We start from the raw sequence: 7,442 nt of genomic DNA on the forward strand, positions 1-7,442 counted from the left end.
GCTCTGGTGAAAACCAGTAGTGACTTAGAACCGGTCCACTAGCACGGTCCACGCCAATCCCTCTCTGGCACAGAGGATCCACCTCCTGCCAGCCGGCATCGTGACAGTAGATCCGGCCATGGATCCCGCTGAAGTTCCTCTGCCAGTTGTCGCCGACCTCACCACGGTGGTCGCCCAGCAGTCACAACAGATAGCGCAACAAGGCCACCAGCTGTCTCAACTGACCGTGATGCTACAGCAGCTACTACCACAGCTTCAGCAATCATCTCCTCCGCCAGCTCCTGCACCTCCTCCGCAGCGAGTGGCCGCCTCAGGCCTACGACTATCCTTGCCGGATAAATTTGATGGGGACTCTAAGTTTTGCCGTGGCTTTCTTTCACAATGTTCCCTGCACTTGGAGATGATGTCGGACCAGTTTCCTACTGAAAGGTCTAAAGTGGCTTTCGTAGTCAGCCTTCTGTCTGGAAAAGCTCTGTCATGGGCCACACTGCTCTGGGACCGCAATGACCCCGTCACTGCCTCTGTACACTCCTTCTTCTCGGAAATTCGAAGTGTCTTTGAGGAACCTGCCCGAGCCTCTTCTGCTGAGACTGCCCTGCTGAACCTGGTCCAGGGTAATTCTTCCGTTGGCGAGTACGCCGTGCAATTCCGTACTCTTGCTTCAGAACTTTCCTGGAATAATGAGGCCCTCTGCGCGACCTTTAAAAAAGGCCTATCCAGCAACATTAAAGATGTTCTGGCCGCACGAGAAATTCCTGCTAACCTACATGAACTCATTCATCTAGCCACTCGCATTGACATGCGTTTTTCCGAAAGGCGTCAGGAGCTCCGCCAGGATATGGACTTTGTTCGCACGAGGCGTTTTTTCTCCCCGGCTCCTCTCTCCTCTGGTCCTCTGCAATCCGTTCCTGTGCCTCCCGCCGTGGAGGCTATGCAAGTTGACCGGTCTCGCCTGACACCTCAAGAGAGGACACGACGCCGCATGGAGAATCTCTGCCTGTACTGTGCCGGTACCGAACACTTCCTGAAGGATTGTCCTATCCGTCCTCCCCGCCTGGAAAGACATACGCTGACTCCGCACAAAGGTGAAACAGTCCTTGATGTCAACTCTGCTTCTCCACGTCTTACTGTGCCTGTGCGGATATCTGCCTCTACCTTCTCCTTCTCCACTAAGGCCTTCTTGGACTCCGGATCTGCAGGAAACTTTATTTTGGCCTCTCTCATCAACAGGTTCAACATCCCAGTGACCAGTCTCGCCAGACCTCTCTACATCAATTGCGTTAACAATGAAAGATTGGACTGTGCCGTGCGTTACCGCACGGAACCCCTCCTAATGTGCATCGGACCTCACCACGAAAAAATTGAGTTTTTGGTCCTCTCCAATTGCACTTCCGAAATTCTCCTTGGACTACCCTGGCTTCAACACCATTCCCCAACCCTGGATTGGTCCACAGGGGAGATCAAGAGTTGGGGTCCCTCTTGTTTCAAGGACTGCCTTAAACCGGTTACCAGTACTCCTTGCCGTGACCCTGTGGTTCCCACTGTAACCGGTCTCCCTAAGGCCTATATGGACTTTGCGGATGTTTTTTGCAAAAAACAAGCTGAGACTCTACCTCCTCACAGGCCTTATGACTGTCCTATTGACCTCCTCCCGGGCACTACTCCACCCCGGGGCAGAATTTATCCTCTCTCTGCCCCAGAGACTCTTGCTATGTCTGAGTACATCCAGGAAAATTTAAAAAAGGGCTTTATCCGCAAATCCTCCTCTCCTGCCGGAGCCGGATTTTTCTTTGTGTCCAAAAAAGATGGCTCCCTACGTCCTTGCATTGACTACCGCGGTCTTAATAAAATCACGGTAAAGAACCGCTACCCTCTACCTCTCATCTCTGAACTCTTTGATCGCCTCCAAGGTGCCCACATCTTTACCAAACTGGACTTAAGAGGTGCTTATAATCTCATCCGCATCAGAGAGGGGGATGAATGGAAAACGGCATTTAACACTAGAGATGGACACTTTGAGTATCTGGTCATGCCCTTTGGCCTGTGCAACGCCCCTGCCGTCTTCCAAGACTTTGTTAATGAAATTTTTCGTGATCTCTTATATTCCTGTGTTGTTGTGTATCTGGACGATATCCTGATTTTTTCTGCCAACCTAGAAGAACACCGCCAGCATGTCCGCATGGTTCTTCAGAGACTTCGTGACAATCAACTTTATGCCAAAATGGAGAAATGTCTGTTTGAATGTCAATCTCTTCCTTTCCTAGGATACTTGGTCTCTGGCCAGGGACTACAAATGGATCCAGACAAACTCTCTGCCGTCTTAGATTGGCCACGCCCCTCCGGACTCCGTGCTATCCAACGTTTTTTGGGGTTCGCCAATTATTACAGACAATTTATTCCACATTTTTCCACCATTGTGGCTCCTATCGTGGCTTTAACCAAAAAGAATGCCAATCCTAAGTCATGGCCTCCTCAAGCGGAAGACGCCTTTAAACAGCTCAAGTCTGCCTTTTCTTCAGCTCCCGTGCTCTCCAGACCTGACCCATCTAAACCCTTCCTATTGGAGGTTGATGCCTCCTCAGTAGGAGCTGGAGCGGTCCTTCTACAAAAAAATTCTTCCGGGCATGCTGTTACTTGTGGTTTTTTTTCTAAGACCTTCTCTCCGGCGGAGAGGAACTACTCCATCGGGGATCGAGAGCTACTAGCCATTAAATTAGCACTTGAGGAATGGAGGCATCTGCTGGAGGGATCAAGATTTCCAGTTATTATTTACACCGATCACAAGAACCTCTCCTATCTCCAGTCTGCCCAACGGCTGAATCCTCGCCAGGCCAGGTGGTCTCTGTTCTTTGCCCGATTTAATTTTGAAATTCACTTTCGGCCTGCCGATAAGAACATTAGGGCCGATGCTCTCTCTCGTTCCTCGGATGCCTCGGAAGTAGAGCTCTCTCCGCAACACATCATTCCTCCTGACTGCCTGATCTCCACTTCTCCAGCCTCCATCAGGCAAACTCCTCCAGGGAAGACCTTCGTCTCTCCACGCCAACGCCTCGGAATCCTCAAATGGGGTCACTCCTCCCATCTCGCAGGTCATGCGGGCATCAAGAAATCCGTGCAACTCATCTCTCGTTTCTATTGGTGGCCGACTCTAGAGACGCATGTTGTGGATTTTGTGCGAGCCTGCACTGTCTGTGCCCGGGATAAGACTCCTCGCCAGAAGCCCGCTGGTCTTCTTCATCCTCTGCCTGTTCCCGAACAGCCTTGGTCTCTGATTGGTATGGACTTTATTACAGACTTACCCTCTTCCCGTGGCAACACTGTTGTTTGGGTGGTCGTTGATCGATTCTCCAAGATGGCACATTTCATCCCTCTTCCTGGTCTTCCTTCTGCGCCTCAGTTGGCAAAACAATTTTTTGTACACATTTTTCGTCTTCACGGGTTGCCCACGCAGATCGTCTCGGATAGAGGCGTCCAATTCGTGTCTAAATTCTGGAGGGCTCTCTGTAAACAACTCAAGATTAAATTAAACTTTTCTTCTGCTTATCATCCTCAATCCAATGGGCAAGTAGAAAGAATTAACCAGGTCCTGGGTGATTATTTACGGCATTTTGTTTCCTCCCGCCAGGATGACTGGGCAGATCTTCTACCATGGGCCGAATTCTCGTATAACTTCAGAGTTTCTGAATCTTCTTCCAAATCCCCATTTTTCGTGGTGTACGGCCGTCACCCTCTTCCCCCCCTCCCTACTCCCTTGCCCTCTGGTGTACCCGCTGTGGATGAAATAACTCGTGATCTTTCCACCATATGGAAAGAGACCCAAAATTCTCTCTTACAGGCTTCATCACGCATGAAGAAGTTTGCTGATAAGAAAAGAAGAGCTCCCCCCATTTTTTCTCCCGGAGACAAGGTATGGCTCTCCGCTAAATATGTCCGCTTCCGTGTTCCCAGCTACAAATTGGGACCACGCTATCTTGGTCCTTTCAAAATTTTGTGCCAGATTAATCCTGTCTCTTATAAACTTCTTCTCCCTCCTTCTCTTCGTATTCCTAATGCCTTTCACGTTTCTCTTCTTAAACCACTCATCATCAACCGTTTCTCTCCTAAACTTATCTCTCCCACTCCTGTCTCCGGTTCTTCAGACATCTTTCCTGTAAAGGAGATACTGGCCTCCAAAAAGGTCAGAGGAAAAACCTTCTTTTTGGTTGACTGGGAGGGCTGTGGTCCTGAAGAGAGATCCTGGGAACCTGAGGACAATATCCTAGATAAAAATCTGGTCCTCAGGTTCTCAGGCTCCAAGAAGAGGGGGAGACCCAAGGGGGGGGTACTGTTACGCCGAGCGCTCCGGGTCCCCGCTCCTCCCCGGAGCGCTCGCTACACTCTCGCTCCCGCAGCGCCCCGGTCAGATCCACTGACCGGGTGCGCTGCGATACCGCCTCCAGTCGGGATGCGATTCGCGATGCGGGTGGCGCCCGCTCGCGATGCGCACCCCGGCTCCCGTACCTGACTCGCTCTCCGTCGGTCCTGTCCCGGCGCGCGCGGCCCCGCTCCCTAGGGCGCGCGCGCGCCTGGTCTCTGCGATTTAAAGGGCTACTGCGCCGCTGATTGGCGCAGTGGTTCTAATCAGTGTGTTCACCTGTGCACTCCCTATGTATACCTCACTTCCCCTGCACTCCCTCGCCGGATCTTGTTGCCATTGTGCCAGTGAAAGCGTTTCCTTGTGTGTTCCTAGCCTGTGTTCCAGACCTCCTGCCGTTGCCCCTGACTACGATCCTTGCTGCCTGCCCCGACCTTCTGCTACGTCCGACCTTGCTTCTGCCTACTCCCTTGTACCGCGCCTATCTTCAGCAGTCAGAGAGGTTGAGCCGTTGCTAGTGGATACGACCTGGTCACTACCGCCGCAGCAAGACCATCCCGCTTTGCGGCGGGCTCTGGTGAAAACCAGTAGTGACTTAGAACCGGTCCACTAGCACGGTCCACGCCAATCCCTCTCTGACACAGAGGATCCACCTCCTGCCAGCCGGCATCGTGACAGCAGCTCAATGGAAAGCCAGAAATATCTTATTATTTAAACACAAACTTTTATCTGTGAAGGACATTTTATCTATTTGTCTTAATGAAATGTATTTATACTTTTTATTAGACAGAATTTTTTTTCCCTTTTATTGCTAGAAAATGGGATTTTAATGAATGGAACACTATTTTATAAGCCACTAAGTGCCCATTTTTAAGTGTATTATGATTTTATGCTGTTAAAATGTTTATTTGGTAAATTTTGTTATTATGATTGTTTTTTATAAGTTATTTATGAGAACAATTATTTATTCATATACACTTTGTTAAAATGTTAAACTTTCAATAAAGATACCCCGTAAGGGGTAGCCAAGTTAAAAAAAAAATCTGTTCTTATCAGTTTAATATCTGATACGTCCCCTATCTGGGGACCATATATTAAATGGATTTTTGAGAACGGGGGCCAATTTCAAAGCTTGCTTCCGTCGCCCTATGCATTGACCCGATATGGCAGTATCTTTGGGTACAGTGCACCACCCCATTACAGTGTTAAAAAGAAAGATTCCTTGTTTCATTGCTACTTGCTTGCTTGCTGGCTAGCTAGTCATGTGGGCCTTGCTGCTGCAGCCGAAAAACAAAAGGTGGTGCCGCTTGTGTCTGGCCACTGTTGGAGAATCCAGGCACAGGACTGACTGCTTGCTGCTGAATGAATGGCCTCCTTAATTGGATAATCTCAGCAGCCAGCACACCTGTGCAGGTTGGACATGACATGATAGGTAGCTGTCTTTTAGCTGGTGGTTGCTGAATTTTCCTAATTGACATACATGGGGGTTTCATGGCTGTTCACACAGGTGTGTCATTGTTGTTGATTGACCATGCATTGGTTCTGTGGTATTGGAAAGATAAAAACAAATGTTTCCGGCCATCTGTTGCACTAATGTATAGCTCATCAGCTGGCTGTCTATTTCCCGCATCAATATAGACCAAACTACAGAGGGTTAGGCTAGTCTATTGTGCGCCTAATGTATCAAAAGGCGCAAGGCCCTTGATAAATTTTGTGTACAGACTTTGAGATCTATGCTTTAGACTGTATTTAAACCTGCTCCAACATGGTCTGACATTTTGGCATACTTTCAGCCGATGCGACTTGTTGCTGAAAAGTCGCTTATGATATATTCAGCACCAATGCATAATGTTCTAAAAATCCTCTAGAGCAAACGTCGCAGAAATGTCGCACATATTTAGACTGCGACTTTCTGTGCGACAAATTTAGACAGGAAAAACCAGTCTAAATCCTTTGATAAATATCCCCCAGTGTCTCCATCTGCTGGCGGTATTGAATAAGCATTGCTGCAATGATAGGGTCTGAATAAGATGAAGAATAAGAAGAAACATAAGAATAATATGCAGAGAAAAAAGGAGGAAGGAAGAAAAACATGTAAAAATGGAAAAAAATATTAAGAGGAAAAGAAGGGAGAAAAAGGTGAAAACGGGTTTAAAAATGAATTCGGCGAAGAAATATATATATATATATATATATATATATATATACACACACATATATAAATGTATTCTCAATTGAGATATTGCTGCTGCATCCAGGACCCTTAGCACTGGGCTATGATGTCACTCAATACCACTGACATCGCAAGATGTAAGCAACATCTCACCTTTGCTGTGTATGTAACCATGGAGATGGTGATGTCGTCTAGAACCTTCAGAGAAGCAACAGGAGATTGTTGCATCCATCTAGAACCCTTAGAACTACTGTGCTATGATGTCACTCACTTCCACTGGCCTTGCAAAGTGTAAACAACAACTCACCTTTGTTGTGTATGTAACCATGGAGATTGTGATGTCGACTAGAACCTTCACAGAACCAACAGCTTTATGAGAATCAGCACTGCCATGAGCAGAACCATCACCGCCATAGGTTGTCAAATAACCCGTATTTAACCCAAACAAGTGAGTCCAATAGGGTTCAGGCTTGTCCTCTATCCTTACAGCTTCCCGTGGCTGTTGGTTTGATACCGTTTGGGGACAGCCAAGGAGGCATCTGCAGGCAACAAAGGTAGGTGTGTGCTTGTGTGTGTGTTTCCTATGCAGATCCTAAGCCCAGTGTCACATGCAAGAAGAAGGAGTAAGAAGGAATCCTGGCAAATCCGGGTTATGGATTGCATTTAAAAATGCTCCATCAGAGTGCAATGGGCTCCTGTCTTGCTGCTTAGCAATAATGATATGGGTTTAGGGTCTGCTGTGTGTACTGGTGGGTGACTGCCACCCAGCCAGAGTGTGTATGGGAGGCTGCCAGCCAGTCTCTCTTCCTGCAAGCAGTGATAGTGCACATGAAGGGGACATTGTTGGGCCCCTCCTTTCACGGTTATCGCTTCTCTGGCTTTTGGCTAAGATCAAGATCAAGGAAAGGAAGGGAC

The 7,442-nt window shown here is 48.2% G+C and overlaps 1 non-coding gene across 1 annotated transcript; it reads left to right on the forward strand.

The window, feature by feature from the left end:
• Positions 1 to 5,361: 5,361 nt before the first annotated feature.
• Positions 5,362 to 5,549, forward strand: LOC130297846 (U2 spliceosomal RNA). The gene has a single exon (XR_008849712.1). It is a non-coding gene; the product is annotated as a U2 spliceosomal RNA (small nuclear RNA).
• Positions 5,550 to 7,442: the final 1,893 nt, after the last annotated feature.

This window comes from Hyla sarda, chromosome 13 (assembly GCF_029499605.1).
Source record: "Hyla sarda isolate aHylSar1 chromosome 13, aHylSar1.hap1, whole genome shotgun sequence".
Classification (NCBI taxonomy): domain Eukaryota; kingdom Metazoa; phylum Chordata; class Amphibia; order Anura; family Hylidae; genus Hyla; species Hyla sarda.